General features: G+C 48.7%; 1 pseudogene; it reads left to right on the top strand.

The window, feature by feature from the left end:
* Window positions 1-2,239: 2,239 nt before the first annotated feature.
* LOC138786580 (endoplasmic reticulum chaperone BiP pseudogene) lies at window positions 2,240-3,005 on the top strand (annotated as a pseudogene).
* Window positions 3,006-11,613: the final 8,608 nt, after the last annotated feature.

Here is an 11,613-nt window from a genome sequence, read left to right as displayed (position 1 = left end):
CAGACCAGATTACAATGCAGCTACATCCAGTTACTCACAGCTGATCTTCTCTACATGAATTGTAAGTGACATTTTTGCTAATTAAAGTTGTTCGCTGTTAATTTTTTTCTCCATCTGGCTCAGCACATCATGAAGACTTCTCCAGCCATGACTTATCTTCGCAGAATCTGCCAGACAAACACTTTAGGTTCCTTTCTCCAGCATCATTTTCATCTCTATACAAATCCCCCTATACAAATCCCCTTGTAATAGACAATCTGTGACCCCATATACTATTAGGCCCCCTCTGTGCCTCCATATAGTATAGATCAATTAGGTGAACCTGGAAATTATAGGCCCCTTATGTGTCTCCATATAGTAGTTAGGTCCCTCTGTGCATCCATTTAGTTGTTAGATCTCTCTTTGTCCCCAAATAGTAGTTAGGTCTCTCTTTGTCCCCACATTGTAGTGAGGTATCTCTGTGCCCCCATTTAGGAGTTAGGTCCCTCTGGGGCCCCATATAGTGTTTAGGTCCCCTCTATGCATCCATATAGGTATCCCTCCCGAGCACAGTTGTTAGCTCACCCAACAGGTTGTATACCCCCTGTAGGTAGTCCCCTTTGACCCAACCAGCAAATCCTCCCCCATGTAGGTAAACCCCCTAGAGTAAACACCCCTTTTAATTTTTAGCGCTCATTATTGCAGCCATCAGAACATTTACATAACAGAACGAATAGAAAGAACAGTCAATTATATTTAATGGTGCTAATTTGTTACACAGATATTTCAAACTATTAGTTTTTCCCCAAAAATTTAATTCATGTTATTTTGGTACTACAAAATGATTTTTAAACATGGTGGCTACGTGTGGATTAGAGCGCCAGCAGGTGAAGAGGAAAGAAGCATGGGAAAGAGAGATCACTCACAATACCTAGCTGCCAGCCAATCTTCAGCTAGCCCCCACCCCTGTGGCTGGCTGGGGCCGCTTCTGTTGCACTTTTTTAATAAAAACTTCTATTATTTTTCTAATTTTGGAGTCCTACTATAGTTCCGGCAGCACCCTCTGAAGGGTAAAACCGGAGAGCCTGGGATTAAAATGTCCAGGAAGGAAGAGGAATTTGATGGATTGAATATTGCAATGCTAGTGAAAGAATTGGCGAAGGAAGCGGGAATATGGCCAAAACTCCTTCTCTCGAGAAAAACGGTCTGCATAAAGCTCGAATTGCTTCGCACTCCTAGACTATGTTCACACTACTTAAATCTACGGCCGTAGTTCTCGCCGCAGAACTACAGCCGTAGATTTGCGGAGTGGAACATAGCATCGTATAAGCTCTGGCCGGTTCCCATGCGGCGCCGCAAACAACTGACAGGTCCATTATTTGCGGACGGAATTCAATGAATTCCGTCCGCAGAAGGACCTGTCAGTTCACACAGTGAAGCGAGCGGCTCCGGCCGCTTGCTTCACTGTGGGCTATGGGAAGCTCTGATGCGGGCGTGTGCTGATGCGCCCGCATCAGAGCTCCACGGAGGAAAGATCATCCGGCCGGGTCACGGAACGGCCGGTCTCAGCCCGGATCTTCACAGCCGGTACTTGAGTACCGGCCGGATGATCTTTCCTCCGTGGACTCCGTGGAGTCACGGAACGGCCGGTCTCATCCGTAGTGTGAACATAGCCCTAAAGTGGAAGGGGCACTAGTTCTCTCCGAGATGAGGGCATTTTTTTTTGGCAACCCAAATAAAATCTTTGAGTAGGTGGGTAAGGCAGAGGGAGGGCCGTCTTTATATATATATATATATATATATATATATATATATATATATATATATATTTTAGAAATTAGAAGCAGGGACACTGGAAGAAATGGGAAATAATTAAAGTGATAGTCAAAACGTGGAAGGATACAAAAAGGATATTGGAAATTGATGTCCTTGTGGTCTTTGCCCATTATGGCATAATAAGAACTTGGAGAAAGTTAGAAAGCGAGGGGAGCTGAAGAATTTTAGTGATGGGATTATCCACAAATTGAGGGACGTGATTGCACAAGAGATTCTATAAAAATGGGACACAGTAACAGAAGATTTTGGGTTTGAGGTTGGTAGACATGCCCTTGATGTCACTCTTAGCACATCAATGCTTTCATGCCCAGCCAGTGACTCGCCTGTCATGCCAAAATGTGAAGATCCTGACATTCGTCAAGATGAATCAAGATTTTAACACACCAGTGTCTGATACCACTGACTAGAGCAGTGACCCACCATAATGCTTCCACATCCATCTAAAAGTGTCTATCCTAGGCCATTTTGGTTCAGACAGACTGCTGCTGCTTCCATTGCCACCTCAGTCCAGAAAGTACTTGAGGATGCTGATCTGAAGAAGTCTGACATCAATGAAATTGAGCTTGTTGGAGGATCCACACGTATTCCCAAATTCAGCAGCCGGTAAAAGAGTTTTTCAATGGCAAGAAACCATGCCATGGTATGAACCAAGATGAGAGATCTGGAGATCAAGACACTGGTGATGGGTTCTGCTTAATGTGTGCCGTCTGTTGTCCTCCGGTATGGAAACTGTTGGTGGTGTCATAACTAAGCTTTTTCCCAGAAACATTATTGAGCCTACATCTTTTCCACACCCTCTGTTAATCAGCCTACTGTCACCATCAGGATTTATGTAGGTGAACGTCCATTGACTACAGATAACCATCTTCTTGGAACATCTTATTGGCATCCCTCCAGCTCCTCATTGTGTTCATTAGATTGAAGTGACCTTCGAGATTGGTATCTTAAAGAGTTCCAGTAGAAGACAAAGGTACTGGTAATAAAAATAAGATCACCGTTACGAATGACTAAAACAGGTTGACACCTAAGAAAATCGTGAGAATGGTCGACGATGCTGAGAAATTTGCAGAAGAGGACAAGAAACTCAAAGAGCGGAATGACTCTCGAAAGTTGCGCTAATTCAATGTAAAAACTAAATTGGTGATAAGGAGAAGCTTAGTGGCAAGTTGTCGAATGGTTGGAAAGTCTAAAAAGAAGGAATTTTTTGTAAAATCTACGGTGGAGCTGAAGCATCTTCTCCCAAAGGTGAAGAGGCCGGTAAGAGTTATAGTGATCTTTGGATGCTAAAATATTTGACTGAAGAACTTTCCGATCAGAGAATATGAGTGGGCTCTGGTATTTGGAAGGAAGGGTTAAAGTTGGTCAGATGTTTTTTTATTTATCTGAAAGTTTCTGTTCTGGGTCCTTAGGGTCAAACAGACTACCATAACCCTGTGTCATGTATCCAATATTGCTGCCTAAATTTCCTGACACCCAACAAGAAGCTGACATCCTGCACCCTCCGTCATATTCCACTTTTCTGACTGTTACAGCCACTGCTGCAGCCCCCCTCCCAGGGCCGCCATCAGGATTTTCGGGGCCCCATACAGCCAAATTGTCTGGGCCCCCCCCCACACTAACGAAAACTATGGAACGTATCTTTGACTCAGGGCTGGCCTTTGGGGGGTGCGACCTGTGTGGTTGGCACAGGGCACATCACTCCCGGCTAGCTGGGGTGGGGATGTACCGGCAAACAAACAGCACACTTAACATACAAATTGAAATTAGATGTGCTGTCTGCCGCTGCTTTGCAACTAGAACCCCCAGCATGCCTGGTCAGCCGCTGCTGATATATATATATATATATATATATATATATGGATGTAGTATACACATATATATATGCTGGATATAGTATACACATACCATACAGCCTGGATATAATATACAGATACCATACAGCATCACCCCTCCAGACTCCATGTCCACAGAAATCAACACACACAAACACATCCTCTTTAATATGACCCACGGATAGAACGCCGCCATCACGGTGAAGCCGATGCCGTGGTATGTTTTTAGAACTGCGGCCCGGTTCCCGTGTACGGCGCCGTTCTATCCACGAGTACCGTGCTAGGTCTGAAGCACAGGAGGCGGGCCGGCTTGCCCCAGTGGGCGGAATCCCCCGCCTCCCTATGACGCGGCTCCATTTATTATAATGGAGCCCCGTCATAGAGGGGAGGGAATTCCCTCCCACTGGGGCAAGCCGGCCCGCCTCCTGTGCTTCAGACGCATTGTTGCATTGGTCAAGCACAGCAGAGCCGAGTTGTCGGTTACATTGGTCAGGCACAGCAGAGTTGTCAGTTACATTGGTCAGGCACAGCAGAGCTGAGTTGTCGGTTACATTGGTCAGGCACAGCAGAGTTGTCGGTTACATTGGTCAGGCACAGCAGAGTTGTCAGTTACATTGGTCAGGCACAGCAGAGTTGTCGGTTACATTGGTCAGGCACAGCAGAGTTGTCGGTTACATTGGTCAGGCACAGCAGAGTTGTCAGTTACATTGGTCAGGCACAGCAGAGTTGTCAGTTACATTGGTCAGGCACAGCAGAGCCGAGTTGTCGGTTACATTGGTCAGGCACAGCAGAGCCGAGTTGTCGGTTACATTGGTCAGGCACAGCAGAGCCGAGTTGTCGGTTACATTGGTCAAGCACAGCAGAGCCGAGTTGTCGGTTACATTGGTCAGGCACAGCAGAGTTGTCGGTTACATTGGTCAGGCACAGCAGAGTTGTCAGTTACATTGGTCAGGCACAGCAGAGCTGAGTTGTCGGTTACATTGGTCAGGCACAGCAGAGTTGTCAGTTACATTGGTCAGGCACAGCAGAGCTGAGTTGTCGGTTACATTGGTCAGGCACAGCAGAGTTGTCAGTTACATTGGTCAGGCACAGCAGAGTTGTCAGTTACATTGGTCAGGCACAGCAGAGCTGAGTTGTCGTTACATTGGTCAGGCACAGCAGAGTTGTCGGTTACATTGGTCAGGCACAGCAGAGTTGTCGGTTACATTGGTCAGGCACAGCAGAGCCGAGTTGTCGGTTACATTGGTCAGGCACAGCAGAGCCGAGTTGTCGGTTACATTGGTCAGGCACAGCAGAGCCGAGTTGTCAGTACGGTAGGGACTGGTTCAGCAGTAGCAGATTTATATACTATACCAGGATGGGGGCACACACACTCTCTCTCTCTCTCACACACACACTCACTCTCTCACACACACACACTCTCTCTCTCTCTCTAACACACACACACACACTCTCTCTCTCTCTCTCTCTCTCTCTCTCTCTCACACACACACACACACACACACACTCACTCACACTCTCTCACACACACTTACTCTATGCAGGGAAGCTCCAGGACCCATTCAGTCTTCAGTGCTCCTCACACAGCGGCTCCTCCCCTCCCCCTCATGTTCCGACCTTGCAGCAGAGACGACGGCAGCCAGAGAAGTTTGTGAGATGGAAGGAGGGAGGGAGGAGAGAGGAGAGGGGGAGGCAGGAGAGAGGAGAGGGGGAGGCAGGAGGGAGGGGGAGAGAGGAGAGGGGGAGGCAGGAGAGAGGAGAGGGGGAGGCAGGAGAGAGGAGAGGGGGAGGCAGGAGGGAGGGGGAGAGAGGAGAGGGGGAGGCAGGAGAGAGGAGAGAGGAGAGAGGGAGGCAGGAGAGAGGAGAGAGGAGAGGGGGAGGCAGGAGGGGGAGGCAGGAGGGAGGGGGAGAGGGGGAGGCAGGAGGGAGGGGGAGAGGGGGAGGCAGGAGGGAGGGGGAGAGGGGGAGGCAGGAGGCAGGAGAGGGGGAGGCAGGAGGCAGGAGAGGGGGAGGCAGGAGAGAAGAGAGGGGGAGGCAGGAGAGAGGAGAGGGGGAGGCAGGAGGGAGGGGGAGAGAGGAGAGAGGAGAGGGGGAGGCAGGAGAGAGGAGAGGGGGAGGCAGGAGAGAGGAGAGGGGGAGGCAGGAGAGAGGAGAGAGGGAGGCAGGAGAGAGGAGAGGGGGAGGCAGGAGGGAGGGGGAGAGGGGGAGGCAGGAGGGAGGGGGAGAGGGGGAGGCAGGAGGCAGGAGAGGGGGAGGCAGGAGAGAGGAGAGAAGAGAGGGGGAGGCAGGAGAGAGGAGAGGGGGAGGCAGGAGAGAGGAGAGGGGGAGGCAGGAGGGAGGGGGAGAGAGGAGAGAGGAGAGGGGGAGGCAGGAGAGAGGAGAGGGGGAGGCAGGAGAGAGGAGAGAGGAGAGGGGGAGGCAGGAGAGAGGAGAGAGGGAGGCAGGAGAGAGGAGAGGGGGAGGCAGGAGAGAGGAGAGAGGAGAGGGGGAGGCAGGAGAGAGGAGAGAGGAGAGGGGGAGGCAGGAGAGAGGAGAGGGGGAGGCAGGAGAGAGGAGAGGGGGAGGCAGGAGAGAGGAGAGGGGGAGGCAGGAGAGAGGAGAGGGGGACGCAGGAGAGAGGAGAGAGGAGAGGGGGAGGCAGGAGAGAGGAGAGAGGAGAGGGGGAGGCAGGAGAGAGGAGAGGGGAGGCAGGAGAGAGGAGAGGGGGAGGCAGGAGAGAGGAGAGGGGGAGGCAGGAGAGAGGAGAGGGGGAGGCAGGAGAGAGGAGAGGGGGCCCGCTGCATCTACCTGTCATCTGGGAGAGCACACAGGCCGGAAGTCACCAGCTCCACACCAGCCTGGGAGCTGCTGAGGAGGGGGCCGGTCCATTGTGGAGGGTGGGGGGGGGGGGATTCTGCAGCCCGGTCCACAGACAGTGCAGGGGGGAGGAGGGCCTAATGATTTTAGTTAAGTAGAAGGGGCCCCTTGCATCTGCGGGAGCTCTCCCCTCTCCCTGCACTGTCTGTATACCAGGTTTCTCATAAAAGTGAAGTGTGTGGGAGACCCGGGCCCCCCCATAGGCCGGGCCCCATACACCTGTACTGCCAGTAATGCCCTGTTGGCGGCCCTGCCCCCTCCCCAATATACTCTATAATAGTCCCACTATCTAGCTGTTATAGTTGAGCCGATTTGTAATGTTGGTTCTAAACAGAAATTACAAGAAAAAAGAGCGAATCGTCAAAAGTCGTCTAAATTTTATTTAAATATGCTCATCTCTACTTTTATGGGTGGACAGTGTCACAGAGTCAGAGCTTCTCATCCGTTAAGTCCCCGCCTCTGGATGGCTCCGCCTCTATGACACTGTCCAACAATTATTAAAAAATATTTTTTACATAAAAGAAGCCCCAGACACATAGAAAGGTAAATTTGCAATGTTCAGCAGCGGCTATAGCTGCAGCTGCTGCGAACGTCACCTGTACAAACACAGGTGACTGTATCACTTTAACATATTTATTTAAGCTAATAAAGCCCCTTGATGACCAAGCAATTCTCATACTTTTTTAACCCCTTACCATCAGCCACTTTTGTCATTAAGATCAAGTTCTATTCTTCATATCTGACCTCTCTCACTTTATGTCGAAGAAACTTTGTGACTCTTAAACTTATCCAAGTGATTCTGAGATTGTTTTTACGTGCCAAACTCAGGCTTTTATTTACTTATATGGAACTTTTTATGAACACACATAAATACCACTAACAGCAATCTTCAGTGCCCTAAGAGCCTGGAAACCACTTGCCGTGGGAAACTCTTCCTCCATAGACTATGTTCAGACTTTTCACAAACCTCCTACTCTACAACCAGCACCTGAAACCCTGCTCAGCACTCTGAATGTAGTGTCCCAGTGCAGGTGTGCCACTACTGTCTCTGCACACCTGTCCGGTACCAGTGTAAGGTATGCTCTGGGCTGAAGGTCTGCACTTTACTGTTTCTCCGCTAGGTGACTCCCTATTTCTATGCATTTAGCACAGCGGAAGTGAAAACTAATGTAAGGGGTTAACACTGCACTTATGTTAAGTTGTGTGTGCCACTGTATTGTCCAGTCCTTGAGCTGGGTACCTTACACGACTACACTTATCTCACACCTAGGCTAGGGCCTTCCAGAAAGTTCCTCACCAATGGGAGATTGGTCCTGGCCTCTCTTATAAAGCTCCCTGATGGTTCCTAGGGGAAGAACTGGTCTTATGTTGGTTATAGTGAGGAGTTTAGCTAGTTTGAGTTCCAGTCACAGTATGTGTTGCTAAAAGACCCAGATTGGGTTACTACTAGAGATGAGCGAACCTTGAGCATGCTGGAGTTCATATGAACCCGAGCAGTTGGCATTTGATTAGCGGTGGCTGCTGAACTTGGATAAAGCCCTAAGGCTATGTGGAAAACATGGATATAGTCATTGGCTGTATCCATGTTTTCCAGACAACCTTAGAGCTTTATCCAACTTCAGCAGCCCCCGCTAATCAAATGCCAAATGCTCGGGTTCATATGAACTCGAGCATGCTCCAGGTTCGCTCATCTCTAGTTACTACCTCCAAAGAGATAACAGTGGCCTATGCCTGGGATGACCTATTTTGTTCTTCAAATCAGGACATCCTTCAGCTGACCAGACCGTTTGCAGTGGAGCAAAGTGCAATTACAGCCGACGTACTTCATCGATCTTGGCTTGCTCATCTTAGGTAATCTTGAGCAGCTAGCTACACCTGGTTGTGCTACCAGTTTTGGCAGATTTGTGATCTCTCTGGCAAGAGGTAGTATTCTCCTAAACCTTAATAATGGGTTATTCTTGTATCAAGTATTCTTCAGTCAAGCCACTCCAGCAGAGTTCTGTTATTGCTTAAGCAAGGTCCCCTAGGTAGCCCCCTGGCCTATATACTTATATAGATGTATTCACAAGTCAGTCACGAGTATTCAGAGTCTATATCTACTACAAATTATTTATCTATATACCTAAGCCCTAGGGATGGTACAAATCTTCCGAGAATCGGGTTCATATGAACCTGAACGCTCGGCATCAGATTCCCACTGTCAGCCCGCTCCGTGCAGCGGGTGGATACAGCGGGAGGACGGCCTGGAAAACTGGGATACAGTCTACGGCTATGGCTGTATCCCAGTTTTCCAGGCGGTCCTCCTGCTGTATCCACCCTCTCCACAGTGCCACCAGGCAGCGGGAATCATTGCAGAGAGTTGTGAGATGAAAATGGACCAGACAACAGGGGGAGGGAGGCGGAGTAACAGTAACTCCTTTACTGATAAACTCTCAGGAAATTAAACAGTCGCGTTACATGCAATTCTCAATACTGGTGGCTTAGAATGGGTTACTGTGCTTGGTGTGTGAAGAGATGGTCTGCCTTAGACCTTAGGTTGTCACTACGAGTGAGATGCTGGTGGGTGCTGTGATCTGCTGTTCCTGGCTTTCCCAATGGTGCCTGTTCTCCTCTCCTGTTTAGTATCTAGGCAGGGCTGAAAGCCACTACTTTTGGTTCCTAGAAGTGCCCAGGGGTCCTTGTACATCTTACCCCCGAACTCAAAAAGTGCCAGCACAGAGGCCTACATACTCAAATTCATTCACTTGGGTTCCTGGACTGAGGATTCCCACTATCTGAGGTGCAGGCCCTTTCCTGGCTGTGGAAAGCGCTCCTGACAAACTCTCTCTCTCCCACAGACTCTCTTAGTCTCACCTGTAATCAAACAGACTCTTTGTTCCCCCATTCAGCAGCTTTTCCCCTTTGGTGTTCTTGACAGCTTCTCTACTTGTTTTAAGCTCAACTTGTCTCAACTAATCCCTGTTTCTGCAGCCCTTATATGTGAAGCCTAACAGCATGCTCCTCTACCTTCTAGCAAGTTCTAGAAAAAGCTGGAACTTCTATGCTACCTAAAGCAGTACCCACTAAAGCCTGCGGGGGTCACTGTTACCTAACAGTTTAGTGTAGTGTGTGTAGTGAGGCAAATGTAACCCATTCTCTGCCCGCAAGTTACACTGTTATAGAGAATGCATCTGTACAATATATATACAATACCACTTGTGAACAGGTGCCATCCTAGGCCCAGCTGCAGGAATTGGACTCTGGTACACTACATCAGTGTGTCATCCTCCTGAAACCCAAGTGTCATTGTCCTGTACCCCAAATGTTAGTGTACCATTGTTCTGTATCCCAAGTGTCATTATCCTGTACCCCAAGTGTCATTATCCTGTACCCCAAGTGTCAGTATGTCATTATCCTGTACCCCAAGTGTCATTATGCTGTACCCCAAGTTTCATTATTCTGTACCTCAAGTGTCATAATCCTGTACCCCAAGTGTCATTATCCTGTACCCCAAGTGTCAGTGTGTCATTATCCTGTACCCCAAGTGTCATTATCCTGTACCCCAAGTGTCAGTGTGTCATTATCCTGTACCCCAAGTGTCATTATCCTGTACCCCAAGTGTCATTATCCTGTACCCCAAGTGTCAGTGTATCATTATCCTGTACCCCAAGTGTCAGTATATCATTATCCTGTACCCCAAGTGTCAGTGTATCATTATCCTGTACCCCAAGTGTCAGTGTATCATTATCCTGTATCCCAAGTGTCAGTGTCATTATCCTGTACCCCAAGTATCAGTGTGTCATTATCCTGTACCCCAAGTATCAGTGTGTCATTATCCTGTTCCCCAAGTGTCATTATCCTGTACCCCAAGTGTCATTATCATGTACCCCAAGTGTCAGTGTGTCATTATCCTGTACCCCAAGTGCCATTATCCTGTACCCCAAGTGTCAGTGTGTCATTATCCTGTACCCCAAGTGTCATTATCATGTACCCCAAGTGTCAGTGTATCATTATCCTGTACCCCAAGTGCCATTATCCTGTACCCCAAGTGTCAGCGTGTCATTATCCTGTACCCCAAGTGTCATTATCCTGTACCCCAAGTGTCAGCGTGTCATTATCCTGCACCCCAAGTGTCATTATCCTGTACCCCAAGTGTCATTATCCTGTACCCCAAGTGTCAGTGTGTCATTATCCTGTACCCCAAGTGTCATTATCCTGTACCCCAAGTGTCATTATCCTGTACCCCAAGTGTCAGTGTATCATTATCCTGTACCCCAAGTGTCAGTATATCATTATCCTGTACCCCAAGTGTCAGTGTATCATTATCCTGTACCCCAAGTGTCAGTGTCATTATCCTGTATCCCAAGTGTCAGTGTCATTATCCTGTACCCCAAGTATCAGTGTGTCATTATCCTGTACCCCAAGTATCAGTGTGTCATTATCCTGTTCCCCAAGTGTCATTATCCTGTACCCCAAGTGTCATTATCATGTACCCCAAGTGTCAGTGTATCATTATCCTGTACCCCAAGTGCCATTATCCTGTACCCCAAGTGTCAGCGTGTCATTATCCTGTACCCCAAGTGTCATTATCCTGTACCCCAAGTGTCAGCGTGTCATTATCCTGTACCCCAAGTGTCATTATCCTGTACCCCAAGTGTCATTATCCTGTACCCCAAGTGTCATTATCCTGTACCCCAAGTGTCATTATCCTGTACCCCAAGTGTCAGTGTGTCATTATCCTGTACCCCAAGTGTCATTATCCTGTACCCCAAGTGTCAGCGTGTCATTATCCTGCACCCCAAGTGTCATTATCCTGTACCCCAAGTGTCATTATCCTGTACCCCAAGTGTCAGCGTGTCATTATCCTGTACCCTAAGTATTCAAAACAAACCGGTTATCATTGCTCTGCTCCCCCAGTGTCACATCACATCGCTGACTTACTCCCAGTAGTTTGCCCATACTCCCCTTGGTTTTACAATAATCCCCCTTCCTATGCGGCCTGATAACATGGCTGGTCACACGGCAGCTCATAGTGGATCTATATTTATCCTTGTTCTGGATCCAGGAGGGAGTGATATAAATTGTCTTCCCGTTGAGCAGAGCTGACCCTTGGAGCTCTCAGCAGGGGAGG

This window comes from Dendropsophus ebraccatus, chromosome 3, assembly GCF_027789765.1.
Source record: "Dendropsophus ebraccatus isolate aDenEbr1 chromosome 3, aDenEbr1.pat, whole genome shotgun sequence".
Classification (NCBI taxonomy): domain Eukaryota; kingdom Metazoa; phylum Chordata; class Amphibia; order Anura; family Hylidae; genus Dendropsophus; species Dendropsophus ebraccatus.
This window is presented reverse-complemented; position numbering and strand designations above follow the sequence as displayed.